The 27,561-nt window shown below is 46.2% G+C and overlaps 1 protein-coding gene and 1 long non-coding RNA gene across 6 annotated transcripts in view; one reads left to right on the top strand and one right to left on the bottom strand.

The window, feature by feature from the left end:
* LOC119954734 overlaps positions 1–10,889 on the top strand; it is a 117,911-nt gene extending 107,022 nt beyond the window's left edge. For 3 of the 5 annotated variants that reach the window (XR_005458307.1, XR_005458309.1, XR_005458308.1), the window contains 2 exons: positions 1,514–1,595; positions 4,673–6,322. This is a non-coding gene — a long non-coding RNA (uncharacterized LOC119954734). Of the gene's footprint in view, positions 1–1,513; positions 1,596–4,672; positions 6,323–9,739 lie in introns of those variants that run through there. The other 2 variants (XR_005458306.1, XR_005458310.1) reach the window with 2 other exon arrangements.
* The window catches only part of LOC119954733 (A disintegrin and metalloproteinase with thrombospondin motifs 20-like), a 469,933-nt gene that overhangs the window by 143,798 nt on the left and 298,574 nt on the right, over positions 1–27,561 (bottom strand). The gene's annotated exons all lie outside the window — the stretch shown is intronic.

Genomic DNA, 27,561 nt, shown 5'->3' with positions numbered 1-27,561 from the left:
TAATGTTTAATTGTTCTAAGGATGAAGCATTATGCACATCTTCCAGAGCAGTGTACTGGCATTGTCATAGAACTTACACACGGATAGGCAGGATTACAAATACCCATGGATGGCGGGAAAATTTGACCTCGATACGCCACAGGTAGCCCGTGAAAAAGCAAAGGCGGCGGAGTAAATTTCAAGAACGTTTGCCCCCATAAAATATCCACCATCCAAGGCAGAAGAATTGAATTACATATTACATAGAATTTACAGTGCAGAAGGAGGCCATTCGGCCCATCGAGTCTGCACCAGCTCCCGGAAAGAGCACCCTACCCAAGGTTAACACCTCCACCCTATCACCATAACCCAGCAACCCCACCCAACACTAAGGGCAATTTTGGACACTAAGGGCAATTTATCACGGCCAATCCACCTAACCTGCATATCTTTGGACTGTGGGAGGAAACCGGAGCACCCGGAGGAAACCCACGCACACACGGGGAGGATGTGCAGACTCCGCGCAGACAGTGACCCAAGCTGGAATCGAACCTGGGACCCTGGAGCTGTGATGCGATTGTGCTATCCACAATGCTACTGTGCTGCCCTGTGCTACCGTGAAGATGCAGGCTTCTTGTTAGGAGTGGGAAAACATGCAGAGTTTGATTGGAGGAGCTGGATACATATCTCTCCTCTGCTCTCTGCTCCAGTTCCTCCAATCACGGGTTCCCTCCCTCACAGACTTCACAGCCTTCACAGACAGAACCCATGATTGGCTGAAAACCGAGGGTGGGCGGGAGGAAACCTGTGATTGGAGGATGGGAGAGAAGGGAGGATTGAAAGCAAAACATTCTTCTCCAAGTTGAAGAGAGAGCAAAAGAAAGTGACAGAAACAAACCTCCTCAGAGCAGGGCCTCAGAACTTAGGAGTCAATGGATGGCCAATGCTTTTTTCCTCTCTATGGATTTTGTTTTACAATCCTCTGAAGAGTTGAGTCTTCTTATTGAGGGGGAGGGTGTGGTTTGTAGGAGCTGCTGGCGAGGATGCACTGAAGTGGGTCTTTTATTTAACTACTTATAAATAAACAATTACCACACCCTGCCCAGCCCAACCATCTACCATTTACAACAACCCTCCTATTTCAATGTAAAAGAAAATAAGAGAATTGGGATCTCAGGACAACCATCACTGGATTTGAAGGAAGAGGGACGAGGTAATAACAACTCAATGCAACTAAAGTGACCGCCTGCATCTGTGAGAGACAGGGAACGTGTGAAAGAGAGCGAGAAAGAGAGGAAGAAAGACAGAGAGAAAGAGTGGGGGGAAAAGAAAGAGAGATGGGGGTAAGGAAGGCAAGAGGAAGGATGGGGGGGTGCGGGGAAGAGAAGAGGCCTCTATGCCGAGCGAGAGAGAGGGGGTACAGCAATGGGCAAAGGTGCCCACTTTCGCACATAAGTGCTCATTTTATTTATTTATGTGATTTATTTCCCAATTCGTTTTTACAAATATCTTTTTTTAAACACTCTCATTCCAGCCACGAAGGTTTCTGCAGCAAAACTGGACCCCCGGCTCCTGGACTTAGATCTCGATAGGATGCTTGATGCAGTGGTGGAGAGGTGAGGCGCCCTTTTCCCCAGGGCTGCAGGAGGCTCCAGCTTGCGCTTGTGAACCGGGCCTGGGAGGAGGTGGCTGAGGCTGTGAGTGCTGCCAGCCTTCCCAGGCAGACCTGTACATAGTGCCGTGAGAAGATGAATGACCTCCTCAGGGCAGCTCGGGTGAGCTACCACCTCTGTTCCCCTGGCATCACTCCTGTCCTTCACTCCTCACATCACCCCCCCCCCCCCCCCCCAACCTCACCTAGAGCCAATAAAAATCCATCTGCCTACAGCTCCCTGACACCCCACCCTGGCCAGGTGCCATGTACACACATGCCATCAGCTACAGAGCCCCCGTGGAACTCGCCTCCATGCGTCTCACCAAGTCCTTTCTGTGTCCTCGAGGAAAAGGCCCAAAATCGCCAGGAGTGGGAGAAGGCCAGAGTTGTTGTCCCGGAGCTCAGGATACTGGAGCTAGCCGGTGAACTTCAGGGGAGGGCTATCTCTGATGCAGGATCACCTTCAGACCAGATCAGCCTGTCCAGGGTCGCTGCCCCCCAGCCACATCCCAGCACACCCTGGAGCACCCCTCCTGGGAAGACACTGACTTTTTGTCACTGCTGTCACCTGCACCCTCCACCTTCGCAGAGACTATCACATCGGTGGGGCATTTTAGTGATGAGGCTCCTGGGTTACCTTCTGGTGCGCACGCCACACATGCTGCAGCACATTAGGTGGAGGTATGGTTACCCGAGTGAGCGGGCAGACAGAGGGCTGCCCGATCCCAGGAAGCTGCTGTGGTTCGGACAGGTATTGCACTTCTGGAAAGTGTGATCCCATCACTGATGGAGTTGCAGATGCAGAGCCAGGATTTTCAGTAGGGGGAGTCAGCAACTTTCCAGCGCCTGTTAAGTGCGGCTGGAGGAGTCCAACTGCCTTCAGGTGCAGGAGATCGGGCCGACAATGCATCGTATCCAGGCCAACACTGGACGGGTGGTGTCTGCGGTGGAAAGCCTGGGGCAAGAAGACAGAGCCTTGGGTCAAGACATACAAGGCTTAGGGACACTGTGCAGTTGATGGTTGAAGTTCATGTCAGGGGAGCTCAGTCACATGGACATTGCTGCGACGTCCAAAGCTTGGCCCATTCACAATTCCCAATTCGTTTTTACAAATATCTTTTTTTAAAGCTGAGGGCATCAAGAGCATTGGCCAGGCACTGAGTGTCCTGGGCCAGTCACAGAGGGACGTGACCGAGGCAGTGAGGGACATGACTCACTCGCTGAGGGATATGGCCCTGTCTCAGTGCTCCATGTTTGAGGACATCAAGACCCCGGTTCAGATGAGGGAGGGCCTCCAGGACGTACAGTGCCACGTGACGGTGGAGCCACCGGAGCTCATTCTGGCTTCGCCTCCATCCCATGGAGTAGCCTGGGGGCCATCGAGCACCCCAAGAGAGGAGGACGTGAAGGGGCACATGCTGGTGCCTTCCGCAGGGGAGGTACTGGAACATGTCAGAGCTTCCGAATCCTCCCACCTGACACTGGCACATCTGACGGACAGCGGGTAGAACAAGGTAGCACCTCATCACCTGTGACACCCGAAAGTTGGCCGAGCCAATCCAGGTCCAGGCCCTCCTGAGGATGGCTGCCAAAGGTATCTCAGGTCAGAGGGTGAGAAATGCAGTAGGCCACCTCCACATCTGATGTGCTGTCTGTGGTCAGACCTAGAAAGAGCGGTAGAGCACGTGAGATAAGAAAGTTAGACACCAGTTAGGTTGGCACGGATGCAGCACTAAGATTGGTGGTAGGGATCAGGATAGATCAATGTATATGGTCATCATTAAACACATTTTCACCAACATTCCGAACTGCCTCAATCCTTCATCTGAAGGGTCTGAGCGATGGCCTAGGCTGGGTGTAGAGGGTGTGCCAGTTGGGGTGCGTGGAAGGTTGTTGTGTGGGTGTTGGAGAATAGCTTGAGTAAGGGCTCCCAGGACACGAACATTCCTCCTGGGGTCACCCTCACAAGTGGCAGGGAATGGGGCCAGAAGTGTGAGGCCACCTTGCAGGGCAGCTCACCCAGTGAGTGACCCGTCACTGCTCACGATCTCCATAACCACCCCCCCCCCCTTCCTCCCACCACCCCCCCCAAAGAATCCATGGGGCTGTGAGATGGAATGCCCAGCACACATGAAGGGGTCACCCAGGTGAAAGGGGCGGAGGGTCACAGAACTAGGGAGCATATAGGGTCCAACCCGCTGAATACATTTAAATGAATGCAAATGCCAGCTTTGCATGCCTCCCACCGATTCTCCGCCCGATCGCGACTCGCCTTCCGGGCGTCGCGAGGCGCAAAATCCAGTCCCTGATGTTTCCATATCAGGTTTTAAAAGCGAGTGGGGAATTTACAAATGTGCTGGTCATAACTTTCCAAAGCAGTCCAAAATAAGTAACTGTTTTTGAATTGTATCCTATCGCAAATGTTGCTCCATTGTTTAAGTAGTTAAGGGCCAAGAAGCCAGCTAATTACAGATCTGTCACAGACGAAGCAGCTGAGTACTTGGACAGGTATCGCTTGAACAAAAGAGAGTTACGTCGGATTTGTGAACTGTTGGCAATGTCTGAATGATCCAGCCACACTTCTTGAGGAGGTCATTACCATGGCAGACAATAGGGCTCACGGTGACACAGTGGTTAGCATTGCTGCCTCACGGCGCAGAGGTCCCAGGTTCGATCCTGGCTCTGGGTCACTGTCCGTGTGGAGTGTGCACATTCTCCCCGTGTTTGCGTCAGATTCGCCCCTACAACCCAAAGATGTGCAGGCTGGATGGATTGAACACGCTAAACTGCCCCTTAATTGGAAAAAATGAATTGGGTACTCTAAACTTTAAAAAAAAAATCATGGCCGACAGGGAAGTGTCTAAGGATGTTATTGATGCAGACCTGCAGAGAGTATTTGTTACAGATCACACAAAGAGATTATTCGCAAAAAAGTGAGCACACACGGTAGCCATGTGACATGGTTTGGTAAGTGGTGAGGAATCTTTAATGGGAATATTCACTATTCACTATAACTATTCACTTTTCTTTTTCACCAAGTTGGCCATGGCACATGCAGCTGAGGGTGAATGGACAATGTGTTTCCAGGATACTAAACACAAAAGGAACCAAAGATCGACGAGACGTAACTTATTCCTCTCATATTCCATCCCATCCCCATGTTAGAAAAATGCCACAGTCTGAACTTGGCATGTCTCAGATTAAGAACAGAGATGACTGAGATTTAAGCTTGCAACAACGCCTGGTCCTTGGTTCCTGTTAGGATATCAGACCAGACTCCAACATATGTTACGATACAAGGCAATAACCCCAATCAATATTATTTAATTTGCAAAAAATGATTCTTCATCCCAGGAGTGATGACTGTGACCAACAGGTATCTTTTATGTTCAAACCAACTTTAATATTTAAACACAGAATTAACCACATTAACATCAAAGAAAATAGCTTTATAATTATCAGTTAAATAGTTCTTAAACACAAGAAAAAACATACTATGTAGCTGCTACTAATTCTAACTAAGCAAAGCCAATACAGTTCAAATACCACTTGTAAAGTTAACAAACAGATTACTGGCATAGTGTGGAGAGATTTTTGGCGAACGACCAACCATTTCAGGAGCAGAACCAGTTCGCTTCTGCTCAACCTGGCAGCATTTGGCAAAACTGCAGTTCAACGTCAAATCCTTCTCTCTTGTGAGACTCAAATTCTCTGGCAAATTACAGACAGGCCTGGCTCCTCCCATTAATTGCATCATTTGCATCCAATTAAGGTGTCACATGACCTGCGCAGCTAGGACTAAATACAACCCCTCATAAATTATCTACTCTCCAAGAAATCCCCAGCAATCATAACAATGTTCCATTAGTCCTCTATATGTAAACAAGAAAATGGTTAGAATGAATCATGACCTCCTTAATTACAGCTTTAGCAGGTGCATAGTCTGGATATCTTAACCTAGGTGCTTTAATAATATTACTGCACCAAATATATACCTTGATCAAGGCTTTTAATAACATTACTGCCACAAATATAAAATATTTCTAACAATTTCTACATTCACACACTTCCCTCTGACCTTCAGTGGCCCCTACACTGATCCAGCCACGGAATGCCTGAAGCTTAACAAATAACTAAAGTGTTATGATTTGGACTTCACCCCACAATTGCTATAAATGTGCTCAATGCTAAAGCCAGCTACCACAAAGGAGCTCACACTCTCTTTGATCAGAAACCTGACCATACAGACAAAGATGAAGATCCAAGGATGAAGAATAGTCTTTTTTTATTTCACCCACGTGCTGGATCTGCTGAGAATTATCCCATAACTCTGGGAAACATTTGGAAAGTAACATTATGAGACTACATATCGGAGGTCACAACCTACTAAACCGCATTTATTAAGAATTATATTTATCAAAGATAACTTGAGAGACTCAGTGTCGTGCAAGAATGCCTGATTTAGCAGCAGAATGATAAAACTACTTCAAAGAACCAAATTCCCAAAGTCAGGGTTATTCTCAAAAAGGTAAGCAGCGGAGAAAGAAAAGTGGGAAAGGCAACTCCTGGTTGTGCTTTTACAGTTCCAAAAATATGCAGCAAGCAAGGGACTAGGAAGTAAGGGCGACACAGCAGCACAGTGGTCAGCACTGCTGCTTCACAGCTCCAGCACCCGGGCTCAATTCCGACCTTGAGTGACTGTTTGTGTGCTGTTTGCACCTTCTCTCCGTGTCTGCGTGGGTTTCTTCCGGGTGCTCCGGTTTCCTCCTACAGTCCAAAGATGGGCTGGTTTGGTGGATAGGCCATTCAAAATTGTCCCTTAGTGTCCAAAGGTTAAGTGGTTATGGGGCAAGGGGCTGGTGCGTAGCAGGGGTGCTCGTTCAGAGGGTCGATGCAGATTTGATGGGCCTAATAGCCTCCTTCTGCATGGTAGGAATTCTAAGAAAGGGCTGCCAACCTGATGAAAAAAAGATATCTTTTACAATTAAACAATAGTGAATCAAAGATGGGCCTTAAAGGCAACAGGGCAGCTTTGCCAGTATAAGCCAGTAAATCACGGCAGCACAGTGCTTCACAGCACCAGGGAACCGGTTACGATTCCCGGCTTGGGTCACTGTCTGTGCAGAGTCTGCACATTCTCCCCGTGTCTGCGTGGGTTTCCTCCGGGTGGTCCTGCTTCCTCCCACAAGTCCCGAAAGACGTGCTGTTAGGTGAATTGGACATTCTGAATTCTTCCTCAGTGCACCCAAACAGGCACTGGAGTGTGGCAACTAGGGGATTTTCACAGTAAATTTATTGTGATGATGTAAGCCTACTGGTGACACTAATAAAGATTATTGTTATCAAGAAAATTCAATGAACAAAAATAACAATATGTGTTTACTGTGTAGCAGCATACTGATACACCTACCAAACTTTTATGCTCTTCAGTATCAAACCTAATTAACCCTAATTTTGCAATCCCAGCTATAGGGGCAACTGGGTAGAAATGTCAAAAATGAATAGGGCAGTGACATTTTTGTCTTTTTCCACTATCAAGTAAGGCTCCGCACCCACGGAAAATAATAATAGCTTATTGTCACATGTCGGCTTTAATGAAGTTACTGTGAAAAGCCCCTAGTCGCCACATTCCGGCACCTGTTCGGGGCTGGCATGGGAATTGAACCTCCGCTGCTGATCTTTGTTCTGCATTACAAGCCAGCTGTTTCGCCCACTGTGCTAAACCAGCCCCATATAGCTACTCCTACAAAATAGCTACTCCTACAGGAACGATGGGAATCTATTCCAATAATCCGAAGGCATTGCTGTGTAACAACGTGCACTGAGGTATCATCTTTAATGTCGCAAAACCTTAAATGCGTCACAAGAGAATAAAATTATTCAAAGAGAGATTAGGAGAGGTGACTAAGAGCTTGGTCAAAGATGTACGGTTTAAGGAGCATCCTAAAGAAGGAGAAATAAAGGAGCAAAAAGGTTTGGGGAGAGGGGGTGGTGGGAGGGAGTGGTCGGGTGGTTTCCAGTACTTGGGGCTAAAGCAGCTGAAGGTCTCCTGCCAATGACAGGGCAATGGAAACTGACAATGCGCAAGAGGCCAGAATTGGAGGACTGCAGATCTCTCAGAGGTATATATAGAGGCAAAATATAAATATTCATATAATTTGAAACCAGACAGATCTTTGATGTGTCACACTTGCTCTGATTCTTATGGGCGGCAAGATTTCTTTCACCAGCGAATAATCTAATGGTTGGTCATTGTGCAGCCTCCAATATGGTGTCAGTTATTCAATTCAGTGCTTTTTTATTCATTCTATATAAACATAAATGGTACCTTCACTTAATAAAGCTATCTCTTCCATAATACAGCTACATAAAAAAGTTTTGATTTCAGAAAAAGATCAGTACACACTCAGGGCCGGATTTTCGTGGAGGAGGCATAAAGGTAGAGTCAGGAAGTTTCCTGACTTGGCAGATATTTCTGCTTTAAAAGGGTCCCCGTCAGTCATATTCTAATTCCAGGGATCGCAGGAGTGGATGGAGTCAGACCTCTGGAAGCAATTTGGAAGTAGCCGCAGATGAGGGCGAATGCTGAGGTGGCTGATTAGAAGGCCTGCCATGGTCCTCTGGGACTGCATCCCAGTTGTATTAAACATGGCAGACCCTTTGTTCCTCATCCCTCACACATTCCCATGTTCCCTTCATACCCCCTTGTATCCCAAGTCACCTCCATGCGCCTTCACACAATATGAACTATGTATAAAACTAATGAGGCATATAACAACAGTAGCAAGCCTTTGAAATTCTCCTGAACGAAAAATTCAAAAATCTCCTTTGATAAAAGCTGGTGTTCTTGCTAGCTTACAAAAGTGTTAATCAGACAGCTATTCATATGATCAAGAACAGAAGCTTTCTTCACTTTGCACCCTTAATCTTGTCCAAATAAACATATAGACATTTAAAAATCACATCAAAAGAAGTCTAAATTATAAGCTCATAAAAATGCCAATCGAAACTCTCATCTTCAAACTGTCTAAACTGACCCCTTACTAAGCTAATTTCATTCGTGAGTCTTGGAGCTTAACCAAGCACTTACAATGAGGCCATCTGTCAACTGTGTCAACAGAACAGATGGCCAAAGCAGATTGTTCGTTGAGTGTTGTTTCTCATTAATACTTCGAAGAGTTGCTACTGTTATTATATGGATCATAGGGAGGGGATATGACAATACGAGGTGAAATGAGTACCATATTTTAAACTTACCTGTAAAAAGGTTCCTGAATCCAGAAATGGTTCACAACTCCTCTTGAGGAGCTCGGAATCACAAGTCCTGGAGAAGCTGGCCGGACCCTCATGAAATTCCAAGGGGTGGAGGGAATGGTATGTCTACACTCCACAATGGAGCCAGCCAGGATCAGGAATGCAGGGTTTTGGCCCACTATCCAGCCCCTATCCTGTGCTAGTAAAAATTGGAATCCCGAATCGGGTCCCCTCGTAATGTTTTAAATCTCCCTGCCTCTGTTCCGACAGAAATATATAACATTTTGAAGTTGAACTATAATGCACAGTCAGCAGCAAAATCCACAATTTAACTCAGGCACTTTTTGTTTAAAAAGTGAAACATCAAAGGTAGTCCCCAAGTTCAAATTTCACTAAACTCTGACAACTGATTAATCATTGTCTCTGATCAAGCAGAACGTTGGAACCTCTGCTTCCTCACTTAGTGCAAACTACTCTCTTCTCTTCTTCAGTTAAATTAATTCTGATGGATGGGGTCAAAAGGACAACAGAAGTGTAAAGGGAAAAGCTGAGATTTAACAGCTGCCGTTAACAGTGAAACGTGGCACCAATGGCAAGAGAGGAGCCGGGTTGGCAATCGAACTGAAGGGGATTCACTTTTAAAAATTATGACTAAACCATCCAAACAACGACTAAAAAAATCCATTTAACCTGGCAGCTGACTAACATTTTTCCGATATCTCAGAATATTGTTGTTTTAACATACATGCTGTACACACCTAACCTACACAATCATCAAGGCAGAAGCGTACCATGTTCAGAAATGAATTCACTTTGATAATCTTTATGAGCTGTTTTCCTCTAATCCTTTAGGCTCCCCATTGGTGCACAGTCTCTCTTGGCTGGAAGTCTTCTGCCAATGCAACTGTTAAAACTCGAGGCAGGTTGAAAGAATGTTCTTCTGATTTCTCTTCATTGTTAAACAACGTTTATCTTCCATCTGTACTCTCCCGATGCTACTGTTGGGGACTATCTTTCAGATGAGATGCTAAACTGACTTCTCAAGTGGATGTGGAAGATCTCATGTCACTATTCGAACAAGAGCATGAGGGTTATCCCTGGTGTCCTGGTTAACATTCATCTATCAACTCCCATCGGTCAAACGGATTGCCTTGTCAAATTATCACACTGTTGTTTGTGAGACATTGCTGTGCACAATCTGTACTTCAATTTTTGTAAAGTACTTTCACATGTCCTGAGACCAAGAATGATGCTCCATTAACGCAACCCTTTCTTTTCTTTCGATGCGCAAGAACAAGAGCTTTCCATGTGAATTCACCTCATAGCCTTAGAAGAGTTAATACATGAGTTCGAACAGACTAGGCCAGAAAGGAAATTTCAGTACGTCAGTGATTACAATTTGCCTTCAAACATCTTTTTCACTCAGAAGAATACCCAAGGCTCTTCACACAGGTGCAATCATACGAAAAGAAAGTGTGAATAAAAGTTTTGGCATTGCAGTGGGTAATAGAGAAAGGCATAAAAGAGAAGAGGGAGGGGGACAGGTTTACAGAAGTAATTCTAGAGCACAGAACCTAAATGGCCAAAGGTATGGCTGCCAATGGCAGGGCAAATAGTTACTTATCAATCTCTCAGAAAAAAATTGTAGATATCTTGAGCGATAAGATCAAGAAACACCATATCAAGTTCTTTTGAAACAATACATGGATTGTCTGTTCACAAGAAGTATTTTTTCAGTCCAGGTAAGTATGGCCTGATTGAAGAATGACATTTTGAGTGCAGAAGGCCAAGATAAATGTGTTCTATTAAATGTAGTTTACACATCTTCTCATCATCCACAACCATATTGACATTACTGCAATGTCACAGCACTCCTGTTCATTACTGGAGTATTGGGTATAGTCAGATCAATATGTCAATTCCAGGTGGTCAAGAATCGCATGTATAATTTTTAGAGATGCAAAATTGTTTTTTGGCAAATTGGAAAAAAAATTCAATTGCACCTGCTATTCATCGATTTTTCTTTCGAATATTTTAGATTTAATTTACAAAGTAAGCTCCCTCTCTGGGTGGAATCTTCCATTCTGAAGTCTGAAAGAATGGAGGTCAGTTGTGTTTTCCATTGGGGATCAGCTGACCATGCTTGATCTTGCGATGATCAGCTCATTAGATGTGCGTCTGTGTGGAGCACTGTGAATCTTGTAGTGGGGCAGGGAGGAAGTCAACCTCCCCGCCATTGCGTCATGGGGCCAAAGGTCCAAGTGCCATATTTAAAGGGCACCTTGACAGCCTCCCTTCCTCCATTCTCCCCTTTGCCTGCCTCTCGTGTCCAGCCTTGACACGACTTGTGTTACCGGTACCCGATATGAGTCAAGTTGTACCCTACCCAAGTTCAACACTTCCACCCTATCCACATAACCCAGTAACCCCACCCAACACTAAGGGCAATTTTGGACACTAAGGGCAATTTATCATGGTCCCCAAGAAGATGAAAGCAGTATCTGCTCACCTCAAAATTGTGGAAGAAGTCAAAACTCGTCAGGTGCATGTCGGTTGCCATAAAAGTGAACATTCCAATATCTCGCTGGCGGGGAACTTAATTTGGGGGAACTTAATTCTGGCAATGTGGTCCTTTACTTTTTTGGGGAGTTTTCCAATTAAGGGGCAATTTAGTGTGGCCAATCCACCTACTCTGCACGTCTTTTGAGTTGTGGGAGTGAGACCCATGCAGTCATGGGGAGAATGTGCAAACTCTACACATGCAGTGACCCGGGGCCGGGATCGAATGCGGGTCGTCGGCGCCGTGAGGCAGCAGTGCTAACCACTGCACCACCCAAGGTGTTCTTTTACTGAGTAAGCATGATGTGCTAATGTGTCAACAATAACTCCCTCTCAGCATTTATCATAGAATTTACAGTGCAGAAGGAGGCCATTTGGCCCATCTAGTCTGCACTGGCTCCTGGAAAGAGCACTTTACCCACGGTTAACACTTCCACCCTATCCCCGTAACCTAGTAACCCCACCCAACACTAATGGCAATTTTGGTCACTAAGTGCAATTTATCATGGCCAATCCACCTAACCTGCACATATTTGGACTGTGGGAGGAAACCAGAGCACCCGAAGGAAACCCACGCACACACGGGGAGGACGTGCAGACTCCGCACAGACAGTGACCCAAGCCGGAATTGAACCTGGGACCCTGGAGCTGTGAAGCAATTGTGCTATCGGGGAACTCGACCCACCTTTAACATCTTGGGATCAGATTTACTAAATTTCCCACTGCTGGCCGGACCGGATGATTCCACCCTTTGTGACTGAATATGTTTCTGAGCATATTGTACGTGTTCTAATTCATGACTTCTAAATATTTTAGATCTGCTTATACAGACAATAAACTCCCCAACTAAAATATTCCAGATGTCTTTACAAAGGCGGGAGATGCTACCAAAGACATATAGTGAAAGAGGAGATAGTTGAGATACTGGTGGACTATAAATTGATGAGGAAAGATTATGAGTGATATAGGTAGTTAAAGTCATTGGGATTGAATGGGATGTATCCAAGGATGCTGAGGGAAACAAAGCAGGAAATTGCAAGCGTGCTGACCATTTTCCAATCATCCACAGATATTGGGTCGTGCAGGGGACTGGGGAATGGTAAATGTTATGCCCCTGTTCAAAGAAACTGTGTGAGGACAAATCCAGCAACTACAGGTTGTCAATTTAACCTCAGTCAGGGAAAGCTTTAGTTATCTGAAACAATAATCCAGGACAGAATTAACAAACACTTGGATGACTGTAGATTAATCCAGTTGACGTGGGGAGGGATTCTCCGATTTCCCAGCCGTGTGTTTCTCAGCATTTGCTGGTGGCGGGATTCAGTCTTCCCGCCTCGTCAATGGAATTTCCCATTGAAGCCACCTCACGCTGTCGGGAATTCTGTCGGGTGTGCTGCCAGAGGGGAAAGAAAATCCCAATGGCCGGAGAATTCTACATGGATTTCTACACGGTATTTGACAAAATGCCATGCAATAAGCATGTCAACAAAGTTGAGCCCATGGGATAAATGGGACAGTGGCAGATACAAAGCTGGACAAGTGATGGAAAACAGAAAGTAGTGGTGAATAGTTATTTATAGCACAGGTCGAAGATATACAATGGGGTTCCCCATGTACTAAAACCACTGCTTTTCTTGATATATATTAAAGATCTAGGGTGTGATTCAGCAGATTTAAAGCAAAGTCCGCTGAACGGCATGTTTAGTGGGGTGTTTCTCGGTGCTGGCCACTTTTCAACGGCACTTTGCTGGTTTATGTTGGCTTTGGGGATATTCTCACCGCTGAGGCAGCACTTAGAGAGATTTCCTACTGGTGTGTTTGACCAGCTGCCCTGATCTTTCAAACCCCTCCCCTTTCAGAGCCCACTCCTCCTGTATTTGGGACTCCTCTCTCACCTGCCAATCTTGGGGAGGCCCCTGGGAACCCCTCCTCAGACCCTCTACCTGAAAAAGACACCCCCTCCTCCCCAGGTATAACCTCTAGTAGTGCCAACCTAACACTGGGCACAGCCAGCCTGGCACGCTGGCAGTGAGCTTGGTATCCTGGCAACACCACCTGGGTACCCTGATGGTGCCCAGTAGACATTGCCAGGCTGGCAGTGCCCTCTCCTCGACCATCCTGGTGTCTCCAATGGTCTAGGGAGACCACCCATGTGCCATTATGACTGGTCCATGTTTGTGTGAAGCAATACTAAACAGCACCCTGGCAAAGTCTCACCACCACGGCCTTTGAGTCCCGGGCAACGGGTAAATCCGGCATCCGCGTATTTCAATGAACTTATTTAAATATTCACATCTGGATCTCGCCCAGTGAGGGCAAAACCCTGATCACGCTGGACGGTGTGAGTCAAGTGACTCATGAGAACATAAGAACTAGGAGCAGGAGTAGGCCATCTGGCTCCTAGAGTCTGTTCCACCATTCAATGAGATCATGGCTGATCTTTTGTGGACTCAGCTCCACTTTCCGGCCTGAACACCATAACCCCAATCCCTTTATTCTTCAAAAAACTATCTATCTTTACCTTAAAAACATTTAATGAAGGAGCCTCAACTGCTTCACTGGGCAAGGAATTCCATATATTCACTGCCCTTTGGGTGAAGAAGTTCCTCCTAAACTCAGTCCTAAATCTACTTCCCCTATTTTGAGGCTATGCCCCCTAGTTCTGCTTTCACCCGCCAGTGGAAACAACCTGCCCGCATCTATCCTATCTATTCCCTTCATAATTTTTTATGTTTCTATAAGATCCCCCCTCATCCTTCTTAATTCCAACAAGTACAGTCCCAGTCTACTCAACCTCTCCTCGTAATCCAACCCCTTCAACTCTGGGATTAACTTAGTGAATCTCCTCTGCACACCCTCCAGTGCCAGTATGTCCTTTCTCAAGTAAGGAGAACAAAACTGAACACAATACTCCAGATGTGGCCTCACCAACACCTTATACAATTTCAGCATAACCTCCCTAGTCTTAAACTCCATCCCTCTAGCAATGAAGGACAAAATTCCATTTGCCTTCTTAATCACCTGTTGCACCTGTGACTCATGCACTAGCACACCCAGGTCTCTCTGCACAGCAGCATGCTTTAATATTTTATCATTTAAATAATAATCCCGTTTGCTGTTTGTAGTAATCCACGGGAGGCAGGAGTTCCGTCACCACACCAATATTTATTTACAATAACGATATTACAGGAGCAGCTACAAACAGTGCTGCTAGCAGTCCAGTCAACCTAAGACTGCTCACAAAGCCTACACAGGTGATTATATGGACCCCCTCAATAAGCTATCATTGAGGGAGCTCATACTCCAATTGGCCAACCAATAAAGCCAATTGGAGTTCATTACACACCTCCCCCCCAAGGTCCGAGGAATTCCTGCCAGCTGGCATTCCTCTGAGATTCTCATGTCTGGGTCTGTCACCTCTGTGTCATCTGCCGGGTCGTTCTCCGAAGTGGGCGGGGTGTACCTTATAGGTGCCCGTCTTTTCCTTGATGACCTCCTTGGAAGTTGTTCCTCCTCCTCGGGGAGGGGTGTCGCGGCGGCCTCGTCGAGTGTGTCCATCTCCGACTCTGATGACTGGATGACGGGGTCTGGAGAAATTGCTCGGGGCTGGCATGTGGGTATCCTTTCCGTCTGGGCTATCCCAGCTTGAGGCGGTCCTGCTTCGCCTGCCTCCAGGTGTGGTTCCGCTGCCCTTATTTGGTCTAGGTGTTTCTTCAGCACCTTACCTCCTATTGAAACCTCATAGGATATGGGCCCTGTTTGGGACTCTACCGTGCCTTTGACCCACGTTGGTCCATTCCCATAATTCTTGACCCAAACTGGTGCCCCCACCTGGAAATGTCTCTGCTGCCGACTATTATCATGCCCCCTGCATTGGGCCTCCTGTTGTTTCTCCACTTTCCCCGTAAAATTTGGGAAAAGAAGACTCAGTCTCGTTTGCAGCCGCCTTCCCATTAAGAGTTCAGCTGGCGGTATGCCTGTTGTGAAATGCGGTGTGGTCCTGTAATCAAACAGCTAGCGGGAGAGCTTTGTGTCTATTGACGCTGCCGGCTGCTTCTTGAGTCCCGCTTTAAGTGTTTGGACCGCTCTCTCTGCCAGGCCGTTGGTCGCTGGATGGCAAGGGGCCGTTTTGATGTGACGGACTCCGTTTTCCTTCAGGAATTTTCCAAATTCCCCACTTGTGAATGCCGTTCCGTTGTCCGACACCAATACCTCCGGCAGTCCATGTGTTGCAAACGAGGCCCTGAGCTTTTCAATTGTCGATGCTGTGCTTGCCGTGTTTACCCGGTGGACGTCCAACCATTTTGGTGATTCCACTATCACCAAAAACATTGAGCCCATGAAAGGGCCGGTGTTGTCAATATGCAGGCGGGTCCACGGTCTGCCTGGCCATTCCCACGGGTGCAATGGCGCCGCTGGTGGCACTCTTTGCCCCTGTTGGCACTCCTGGCACTGACGTACCAAGGCTGCTATGTCTGTGTCCAAACCTGGCCACCAAACGTAGCTTCGAGCTAGCATCTTCATTTTAGACACCCCTGGGTGTCTGTGATGTAACTCGGTTAAGATTGCCTGACGGCCCTGAGCTGGGACGATTACCCGGGCTCCCCATAGTAGGATACCGTCTTCTATGGTTATTTGGTCCCTTCTGCTCCAGTATGGGTGCATCTGGGGCTCCACTGGTCTTTCCAGTTCCCCTGTTAGCAGTAAATGCTTCATCTTGGCTAAAACTGGGTCTTTTTGCGTCCACAACCGAATATGTTGTGCGTCTACTGGTAGGATGTCCAAAAAATTTAGAGTCATTACTGTCTCCTCTACTTTTGGTATTTGCGGCGGAGTGTCCGGGAGGGGAAGTCTGCTCAAAGCATCTGCATGTGCTACTCGCGTTCCCGGTCTGTGCTCCAGAACGTATCTATATGCCGCCAGTAGCAACGCCCAGCGTTGGATTCTAGCTGATACAATCAGGGGTATTGCCTTGTCTTCTTTTAATAACCCTAACAAACGGCTTATGATCCGTCACTATGGTGAATTTACGCCCGTACAGATACTGGTGAAATGTTTTTATTGCAAATATCACCGCCAGTCCTTCCTTCTCGAATTGGGCGTACTTCCTCTCAGCCATTGCCAAAGTCCTCGAAGCATAGGCTATTGGCCGTTTTTCCCCATTCCTTCCTCTATGGGCTAAGACGGCTCCTACCCCATAGGGGGATGCATCACAAGTGACCACCAACTTCTTCCTTGGGTCATAATGCTCTAGGACATTTTCGGATGACAGCTGTTCCTTAATGTCCCTAAATGCTCGGTTTTGGCGGGTGGACCATTTCCATTCTTGCCCCTTTTTTAGTAGCTGGTGGAGGGGTTCGAGGATGGACGCCCTATTTTCTATAAATTTTCCATAATAGGTTACCAACCCTAGAAATGATCGTAACTCCTGGACCGTGGTGGGAGCTGGGGCTTCTTTTATTGCCCTTACTCGGTCTTCTAATGAGTGTAAGCCTGACTCGTCTACTTTATATCCCAGGTACGTCACTTGTGGGGCCAGAAAAACACATTTTTCCCTTTTTAGCCATACGCCTGCCTTTGCGAAACGCCTGAGCACTTCCTCCAGGTTCCTTAAGTGTTCCCTGTTTGTCCTACCCGTATTTAAGACATCGTACAAATAAATCGCCACCTGCGGTAGTCCCTGCAGAATATTTTCCATCGTACGCTGGAATATAGCGCAGGCTGATGACACTCCAAAAGGTAGCCTAGTATAACGAAAAAGGCCCTTCAGGGTGTTGATCGTAGCGAACTTCTGGGAGCCCTTGTCCAGTTTTAACTGCAGGTAGGCGTGGCTCATGTCTAGTTTCGTGAACAACAGCCCACCTGCCAATTTGGCATATAGGTCGTCTATTTTCGGGATTGGGTATTTGTCCAGCAGTGCGTATTTGTTTACTGTCTGTTTGAAATCTCCACAGAGACGTATCGAGCCGTCTGGCTTCAAAATTGGTACCACCGGTGCTGCCCATTCCGAAAATTGTACTGGTCTGATAATGCCGTCGCGCCGTAACCTTTCTATTTCGTCATCTACTTTCTTCCTTAATGCAAAAGGTACCGGCCTGGCCTTACAAAATTTTGGAAGGGCTTCTGGGTCCACGTGCAAAGTTGCTTTGGTGCCTATGATTTCCCCCAAACCTTCCTGGAAGACCTCCGGGTATTTTTGGAGTACTCCACTCAACTGCCCGCTTCCACTCTGGAAAATTTTCATCCAATCTAATTTTAGGTCTTTCAGCCAGTTCCGTCCAATTAAGCTCGGTCCGGAGCCCTCTACTATCGTCAACGGTAATCTGAGCAATTGTTTCTCATATTCCACGGGTACATGAGTCGTGCCTAGAACTTCCAGGGGTTCCCCCGTGTAGGTTTTAAGTTTTGTCGATGTTTTTGTTAGGGTTAGTGGCTGGAGTCCATCTTTGATTTTTCTAAATGCTGCCACTCCCATTACTGATACGGCCGCACCCGTGTCTATTTCCATTATTGTCGGTCGCCCGTTCACCCGTGGGGTAATCCTAATGGGTTCTGCTTTCTTCGTTGTAATATTATATAATTGTTCCCCTTCGGAGGAGGATGGGGCGTCTAGGTTGTGTACTTCCCTGCGTCCCCACCTGCTATTCCTCTTTTGCCACCTCCTTCTAGGGTTTCTGTCATTGTTACCCCACTCTGGTGCCAGAAACGGTCCTTCTCTCTTGGGGAGCCTCAGCCGGTACTTCCCTCTGTCTCCAGTTAGTCCTGGCAGACTTGGGGGCAGTTCTGGGGTTTTCCTTTTTCCCTCTATTCCTCAGGTTTTTCCAGAGAGCGGCTATCTGGTAGCAGGACCCGTTGTGGTAGTCCCTCTCACAGGTATCTACCCCCATTGGCGTGCCCTGTAGTTCCTGCACCCCACTTGCTGCCTTTTCTAAGGACAGTGCGAGCTGTAACGCCTGCCTGCAGTCTAGCTCTGTTTCCGCCTACAGGCGTTTCTGTATTGTGAGGTCGTTTATGCCACACACTAACCGGTCCTGAAGCATTTCATTTAGCGTCGGGCCGAACTCACATTTTTCCGCCAGCCTTCTCAGGCGGGTCAAGAAATTTGTGACTGACTCCCTGTCTTCCCACTTCGCTGTGTAGAATCTGTACCTACGCAAAATGAGGGTAGTTTTGGGTCGTAGTGCTCTTTCACCAATTCCGTTACTTCTTGGAAAGTTTTCGTGTCCGGCGCATCGGGATAAGTCAGACTACGTATAATGGCGAAGGCGGAGGGTCCGCACGCCGACAGCAGGATAAGCCGTCTCTTTTCGTCCGTCAGTATATCATTTGCCCGGAAGAAGTAACACATTCTCTCCACATACTGGGACCAGTCCTCAATAGCCGGGTCGAATGCCTCTAACCTCTCAAAAAACGGCATTTTTAAAATGGCAAGGCTTACCCTCCGAGTGCGGCAGCTGGTCTCCTCAAAATTCGTAGTTTACCTCATCGCCACTGTAGTAATCTACGGGAGGCAGGAGTTCCGTCACCACACCAATATTTATTTACAATAACGATATTACAGGAGCAGCTACAAACAGTGCTACTAGCAGTCCAGTCAACTTAAGATTGCTCACAAAGCCTACACAGGTGATTATATGGGCCCTCTCAATGAGCTATCATTGAGGGAGCTCATACTCCAATTGGCCAACCAATAAAGCCAATTGGAGTTCATTACACTGTTATTCCTACCAAAATGGATAACCTCACATTTGTCAACATTGTATTCCATCTGCCAGACCCTAGCCCATTCACTTAACCTATCCAAATCCCTCTGCAGACTTCCAGTATCCTCTGCACTTTTCGCTTTACCATTCATCTTAGTGTCATCTGCAAACTTGGACACATTGCCCTTGGTCCCTAACTCCAAATCATCTATGTAAATTGTGAACAATTGTGGGCCCAACACGGATCCCTGAGGGACACCACTAGCTACTGATTGTCAACCAGAGAAACACCCATTAATCCCTACTCTTTGCTTTCTATTAATTAACCAATCCTCTATCCATGCTACTACTTTACCCTTAATGCCATCCATCTTTATCTTATGCAGCAATCTTTTGTGTGGCACCTTGTCAAAGGCTTTCTGGAAATCCAGATATACCACATCCATTGGCTCCCCGTTATCTACTGCACTGGTAATGTCCTCAAAAAATTCCACTAAATTAGTTAGGCATGACCTGTCCTTTATGAACCCATGCTGCATCTGCCCAATGGGACAATTTCCATCCAGATGCCTCGCTATTTCTTCCTTGATGATAGATTCAGCATCTTCCCTACTACTGAAGTTAAGCTCACTGGCCTATAATTACCCGCTCTCTGCCTACCTCCTTTTTTAAACAGTGATGTCACTTTTGCTAATTTTCAATCCACCGGGCCCACCCCAGAGTCTAGTGAATTTTGGTAAATTATCACTAGTGCATTTGCAATTTCCCTAGCCATCTCTTTTAGCACTCTGGGGACTCATGATCAGCCTGTGCCTGGCAAAAGGCCTGATTTAGGGCTGGCCTGTTGTGCCTGGATTGGCGCATGGCACATGGGGGGGGTCGCTGAATCACATCCCTAGACTTAGGTCGAAAGGTGCAATTTCAAAATTTTCAGATGACATAAAGCTTAGAAGATCAGTAAAGAAGATGCTGAGACACTGCAAGGGAACATAAGTAAGCTGGCAGAAAGAGCAAACACGTTTCAGATGCAATCAATGTTGAGAAATGTGAAGGTATTCATTTTCTTAGAAAGAATGAGAGGCAATGGACAGCAGGCACCATTTCCCTGACCCTACACTCATCCCTAGAGCATCTCGACAACATTTATTGACTACATTGAACACCATAATCCCAGCCTATCTCATAGCAAAGCTCCAAAACCTATGACTTGGCTCCCCACTCTGCATCTGGATCCTCGACTTTCTGGCCCACAGACCACAATCAGTAAGAATTAACAACACCTCCTCCACGCTAGTCCTCAATACTAGGGCCCCACAAGGCTGCATACTTAGCCCCCTACTATACTCCCTGTACACACACGACTGCGTGGCAAAATTTGGTTCCAACTCCATCTACAAATTTTGCTGACGACACGACAATAGTGGTTCGGATCTCGAATAATGACGAGCCTGAATACAGGAGGGAGATAGAGAACCTCGTGGAATGGTGCTGCGACAACAATCTATCCCTCAATGCCAGCAAAACTAACGAGCTGGTCATTGACTTCAGGAAGCAAAGTACTGCATCAATGGGGCCGAGCTTGAGATGACTAACAGCTTCAAATTCCAAGGGCTGCACATCACCAAACATCTGTCCTGATCCACCCACGTTAATGCTACCACCAAGAAAGCAGAACAGCACCTTACTTCCTCAGGAAACTAAGGAAAGTCGGCATGCCCACGCTGACTCCTACCAACTTTACAGATGCATCATAGAAAGCATCCTATCCGGCTGCATCGCAGCCTGGTATGACAACTGCTCAACCCAAGACCGCAAGAAACTTCGGAGAGTAATGAACACAGCTCAATCCATCACACAAACCTTCACATCCATTGACTCCATCTACACATCCCGCTGCCTGGGGAAAGCGGGCAGAATAATCAAAGCCTCCTCCCACCCGGCTTACTCACTCTCCCAACTTCTTCCATCGGGCAGGAGATATAAAAGTCTGAGAACACGCACAAACAGATTCAAATACAGCTTCTTCCCCGCTGTTACCAGGCTCCTGAACGACTCTCTTATGAAAATCAAATGAAAATCACTTATTGTCACAAGTAGGCTTCAAATGAAGTTACTGTGAAAAGCCCCTAGTCACCACATTCCGGAGCTTGTTCGGGGAGGCTGGTACGGGAATTGAACCGTGCTGCTGGCCTGCCTTGGTCTGCTTTCAAAGCCAGCAATTTAGCCCTGTGCTAAACTAGCCCCTGACTGACGTGATTAATACCACACTCCTGTATGCTTCACCCGATGCTGGTTTACATTGTGTACCTTGTTGCCCTATTATATATTTTCTTTTTCTTTTATTTTATTTTCATATACTGTTTGAGCTGCTCGCAGAAAAATACGCTTCACTCTACCTCGGTACATGTGACAATAAACAAATCCAATCCAATCCAACTTGAAATAAAGGGCACAATTCTAAAAGGGGTGTAGGGACAGAGGGAGCTGGGGTACATGTGCATAAATTGCGAAGGTGGCAAGGCAGATCGAGAAAACATAGCACAAAAGCCAGGAAGTTATGATGAACCCTCATAAAATATTGGTTTGAGCTCAATTACAGAACGATGTAAAGGCAGAATACAGAAAGGTTTTTGAGAATGAGTGACTTCAGCTATGTGGATAATTGCTGGAGTTGTTCTCCGTAGGGAATGTTAAGAGGGGGTTTATTAGAAGCGTTCAAAAATCACGAGTGCTCCAGACAGAGAAACTGGAGAATAATTGTTCCCATTGGTGGAAGGGTCACAAACCAAAGGATATCATTTTAAAGTGATTGGCAAAGGAACCAACATGAGGAAAAACATCCACAGAAAATGGTTCGGATTTCCAATGTGCTGCCTGAGAGTGTGTTGGAAGCAGGTGCAATTGAGGCTTTCAAAAAGGAATGGGATAAGCACCTGAAGAGGAAACATTAGCAGGGCCATGGGGAAAGGGCAGGGGAGTGGAACTAGCTAAAGTGTTCCTGCAGAGAGTTAGCATGGACTCGATGGGCTGAATGGCATTCTTCTGTGCCATTCTCTGACTCTGGAAGAATTTTTACACAAAAAGATCCATGAAGTAGTGGTACTGGCCTGACGTACATTGTTTGAAATGTTGTGCGGTGGATTGTAACACTCACCGCTCAATGGAAACAATGTGTAAAGGGGGCTAAAATCAATACCGTCTAATTATCCACCGAGTGTCATTTAACCTTTACCAAATTTGAAGCTCTCACTGTTGGAAGGTGAGGCCTAATTTAAATCTAAAAGCTGTGGCCCAATGGTAACATCAAGGCTGTAATGACAATTTAACCTACATTCACCAGCCCCACACAAGAGCAACGCTGACAGCTGAGCCATGGCTGGAGCGTCCAAATGGTCATGAGAGGTGAAGAACTGTTTCAAAATAATGTATTTTTCATTGGACTCTTGTGGGCTAGTAAGAGCTGAAGTGCCATCCAGCACCATCTGTCCCCCTCACAGACTTTGCAAGGTGCTGTTGGATCTCACTTGCTCTGGATTTGTCTGCCCTTTCTTGACACCATTATCACCTGCCAAAGCCCCTTGCCAGATGCTAAGCATGCCGAGCATCAATCCCTTGGGCCTTGACCCAAACCTTGCTTCTAGTCTGCCACAAGCATCAGGAGAGAAACCGTTCTCAATTATTCAGGCCCAGTCCTCAAGCTGCACTCCCCACATTGGGTGAGGTGGGGGTGGGGGGTCTCCTTCACTTCCACAGCCCTACTTGTCCTCAGTTAACATCAACCCCTAAATCTCAGTGAGACACGACTGACCAGTAGCTGTGAGGGAGGGGGAAGGATTGTGTCCAGAGACATATACCTTCATTAGTCCGCTGCAGTCAGTAATTCTCTCTTATATACTGTCAGAACAAAACAAGACGACCATTTTAAATGATCTGAAGACAAACAAATGTTTCACATTATGTTTCTATCACGGTTCAGAGCAATTTTCCTCAGTAGACATTTGGAGAAGGTGGATATTGTTCAACAGTCATCTCACTTTAAGAGAATCGCATATCAAATTCCCAGCCGTATTCATCGCATTTATGGTGTATTGGGCTCTCTTGAGTTACAGCAAAAAAAAATAATGTAATTGATAACACACCAAAAGAGATGATCTAATTAAAGACATTACAAATGCCATATTTTCCTGAATATTGCCAGATCAGTTAAATTTTCTGCTTGACCTTTTTTGTCCCAGATATAAATAAAACAGAAGTTTGATTGGTACCATGTCTTTCCTGGACTTCACAAGTCAATTCCTATTAATGGAGATCATTTATTATTATTACCTACCCAGCCATGTTGTGTGCTTCACTTCGTCATTCTGCAGTTTCCACACTTGGGCCTAGAAATAGACTGGGGCCTGAATCACAGGGCGATACTGGCGCTGCACAGGTCTCATTCGGTTGGACCACAGCTAATTGGCCTGTCGCCCTCATTTGGTCGTTTTCAGAGAGTTGTAGGGACTAGCCGCAGTTCTCGAGGCCATTTATTGGTAACAGAGCAGGAGTGAATCCAACTGACTCTGGTGCTGTCCTGGAGCCTCAATTAAGTCCAGCAAAGTACGGGCAGCACGGTAGCACAAGTGGATAGCACTGTGGCTTCACGGCGCCAGGGTCCCAGGTTCACTGTCTGTGTGGAGTTTGCACGTTCCCCCCGTGTCTGCGTGGGTTTCCTCCGGGTGCTCCGGTTTCCTCCCACAGGCCAAAGGCGTGCAGGTTAGGTGGATTGGCCATGCTAAAAAGGTTAGATGGGGTTATTGAGTTACGGGGATAGGGTGGAAGTGAGGGCTTAAGTGGGTCGGTGCAGACTCGATGGGCCGAATGGCCTCCTTCTGCACTGTAAGTCTATGTTCTATGTTCTAAGTAACTAGGGAGATGCGAGCAGGTGGAAAGGATACCCACCCCCAACCAATGGGGTCCACTTGAAATATGTACATCAGCCTCTAATGATGCAATAAAGGGGAGGTTGGAGGGAGGGGGGGGGGGATCTTTAATTTCAACTGAAGCTCTGGTGGGGAGCAGTGAGGGTTTCTCTAAGAGGCCCAACTTGCCAGCAGAAGGATTGTTGGCCCAAACCACTTAACTAACTACTGGGATCAGTCCCTACGGTCATTGGCAGTGATCTCCTGCGAGACTAGTTCCCACTCCTGCCACCTAGGGATTTGTCAGTTTTGAAGTGGGAGTTGTCCAGTCGATAAGGAAATGAGGCCCAGAAGTTAAATTATCTCCAGACCTTGCTGTAAGAGTCTGTTGCTCCCCGAGGCCTCTTTGGCAGAATGGTCCCACCCAATGGAAAGCAGGGCCAAATTTCAACATAAGTCAATAAAGCACGTTTGTGACATAAGTATGTTTCAAAATAGCATTTGTTTACTGCTCTGAATTTATTGTAGTTTAGAGTGCCACACAAAAGTAAATGCGTTCGAGTCACTAAAACATCTAGGCTTTACATTTTGATGTACTGTCGTTCCTCATTTAGGAGATTCAGGCTGCAACTTCCAAGTGTTTACAACAAAACCCTTGGTTTATATGTGGTAATGGGAGGGTATCGCTGTAGGTGACCTGTTATGCATTCCAGGCTGCTTCCCCAGATGGTAACAGTTCAACGTGTTTGCCACTCATATGACTTGTGAACAGATATGGCAAAAAAGGTAGCACAGCTGAAGAAAGCTGTCACGGCAAGAGTAGACAATGTTTCTGGCACCAGATAAAAGATACAGGCAAGCCATGCCACAAAGTGTTGCCTATTAATATGTTCTCCATTTACTGCTGGCCATTACTAACCTCTCACATTGTCATACCCCTGATAGAACCTTCTCAAGGACAATTATGGGTGGGCAATAAATGCAGATCTAGCCAGTGACACCCACATCCCCCAAAAGTATGACAAACATAGCCAGTTAGTGAAGGAAGAGTTCAAACCCAATCGTTACTTGTAATAGATTTATTCACAGAGTGAAATATTGCAGGCATTTATCTCCCGACTACATTCTACTCTTGTGTTAGTAAGTGTCACTTCATATGGGCTCAAGTAATCATCCAATCAATGTTCTCCACCTGTATATACTTAACTTCAAATGGTAAAATTAACATTACACAATGCTACAACCCTTTTAATATGATCACACTCCAATTTGTTCAGGCTGCAACATACATTTTTACAGATTTGGATACTGATTCATTCAGAGGACTTCCCGTGTATTTATGCCACTTTGATTATAGTAGAAGGGCTGCAGATTGCCCAGCCTATCCACCAGCAGCTGGCCACCCATCATGCCAGCATAGACTTGGTGGGCCAAATGACCTCCTTCTTTCTGTGACTCTCGTCATGGAAAGTAGGTGCTCCTTCAACTTACAACCTGTCAATTCACATTGCTTCATCTCCTTTGCCACTCACTTCCAAACAGGTATGCGCATAACCAGAGAAACATCACAGTATAAAACAGCGTAAGTGCTACTTTAAGGTGCACCTCGTCAACACTTCTAGGCCTTGCAAAACAGAGCCAGTTTCTCAGAACTCTCAGTACTCTCTGTCTGGCTCATCATTTGCAAACATTAACACTGCTGCACTTACCACACTGAAACCAGTTATTAAGCTTCAGGAGGCCAGAATTGAGAGAGCCTTGTGTTTTTTTGGGTGGTGAATGGCGATTCTCTGCACCCCTTCACCTCAACTTCACTGGGACAGATATTACCTCACATAGAAGGGAAGCGGCTTTACAGGTATCACGTCTAATCTCCTGGATTGGTTTAGACCACCTGAGGGGCCAGAGAGCAATTCTCCACAGCAGCTTTTTTCCTTCTTACTGGCGCTGGGATTTTCTTCTATTTCTTACCTCTCCGAGGCAGTTGTATGGCTGTTGGATGACAGGAAGTGTTTGGTCATCAGCACCAGTGTGTGGCAGACTTGAGGGATCAGTTAGCATTTTCCTATCCGTCATTTCTGTATCTGTGTATAATCACAGTGCTCAGCTGAGGAAGTGGTGGCGGCTAAAGATGAAGACCCTGATGCCCGAATGGCCATGTGGCTGTCATCAATGCCCCCCTCATAATTTGGGAATACAGCAGTCAGTAATGCTGCCATCTAACAGAAGAGACAAAGGAGGGTAGCACGGTGGCGCAGTGGTTAGCACTGGAACTATGGCACTGAGGACCCGGGTTTGAATCCCGGCCCTGGGTCACTGTCCATGTGGAGTTTGCACATTGTCCCCGTGGGTTTCACCCCCACAACCCAAAGATGTGCAGGTTAGGTGGATTGGCCACGCTAAATTGCCCCTTAATTGGAACAAAAAAAATAATTGGGCACTCTAAATTTAAAAAAAAGAAGAGACAAAGGTGGAAAAATTATGGGGAGTGGCAGTCCCATAGTGATTGCCACTGGCAGTACCATCCCTGTGGTAACATTGGCAGCAGGTCGCCACACAGATGGTACGCGTCTGTCATTGGTTTCAAGCTGCCCGACCCCTGTTGAGGAGGCAACTGAACTTGGAGGCAACTCATTATGTTGCTTGAGCTATGTGCCAGGACCATAATGTTGAATGCAGAGCAGGCAGCCCCTGCAGAGGTGTTGCACAAAAATCAAAAGATGTGGTCCCTTAAACAGAAGTGACTGCATGTCGGGAATGGGAGGAAGCGCTGGATGCTCTAATTGAAGACTAATGAAAGACCAACAGCTTATGCAAAATCAGCTTCTACTAACTGGGGCACAGACCAAACCATTGAGCAATAGGCTACTTTCATATTCTTATGAAAATAGTTTCAACAAATGACTCAGTAAAGATTTCAATAGTTTACACCATAATAAACACACCAGATAGATTCTACAATATTGTACTCTTTAATATTTTACAATTTGAAAATAAGTTTGTGAACAAGGTAATTATTTTTTATATGTCATCTAAAATAAATATTATCACTGAAAGAATGAAAAATAAATACACTTTAAAAAGAAAAAAGATTTTAAGTGTCTTCAGGGCTGATGATGCAGCATTCACTGCAAGCCATTCATTTTAGCCTACTGGTTATTTCAGATGGGCAAAGGTGAGCTCATCCATGGAGGCCTGTCTCAGAGTGCCTAAGGCAAATCGTGCATCACAATTTACAAGTACCAAAAAAAAAATCAGTGTATTATACAGAAGCACAGGCGAACAAAAATAAATTGCATCGTGAACAAGTAAATGTTAGCAAACAGAAAACAGGAAGGTCACATGTTTGACTGGAGAAACACAGGACAAACTGACAAAAAAGCAAATCAAAATGCAAATCACACTTGCTGAATGGACAAATAGGCATTATTTGCAAACTACCATTGACAGGGTAAGTGACTTTTTCTGGCGACTCGAACATGATACCTGGTGGGCAATGTGCCTTGTTCAA

The sequence above is a fragment of the Scyliorhinus canicula genome, chromosome 20 (genome assembly GCF_902713615.1).
Source record: "Scyliorhinus canicula chromosome 20, sScyCan1.1, whole genome shotgun sequence".
NCBI classification, from domain to species: domain Eukaryota; kingdom Metazoa; phylum Chordata; class Chondrichthyes; order Carcharhiniformes; family Scyliorhinidae; genus Scyliorhinus; species Scyliorhinus canicula.
Note: the sequence above shows the minus strand (reverse complement) of the source record. Positions and strands in the feature narration are given on the sequence as shown.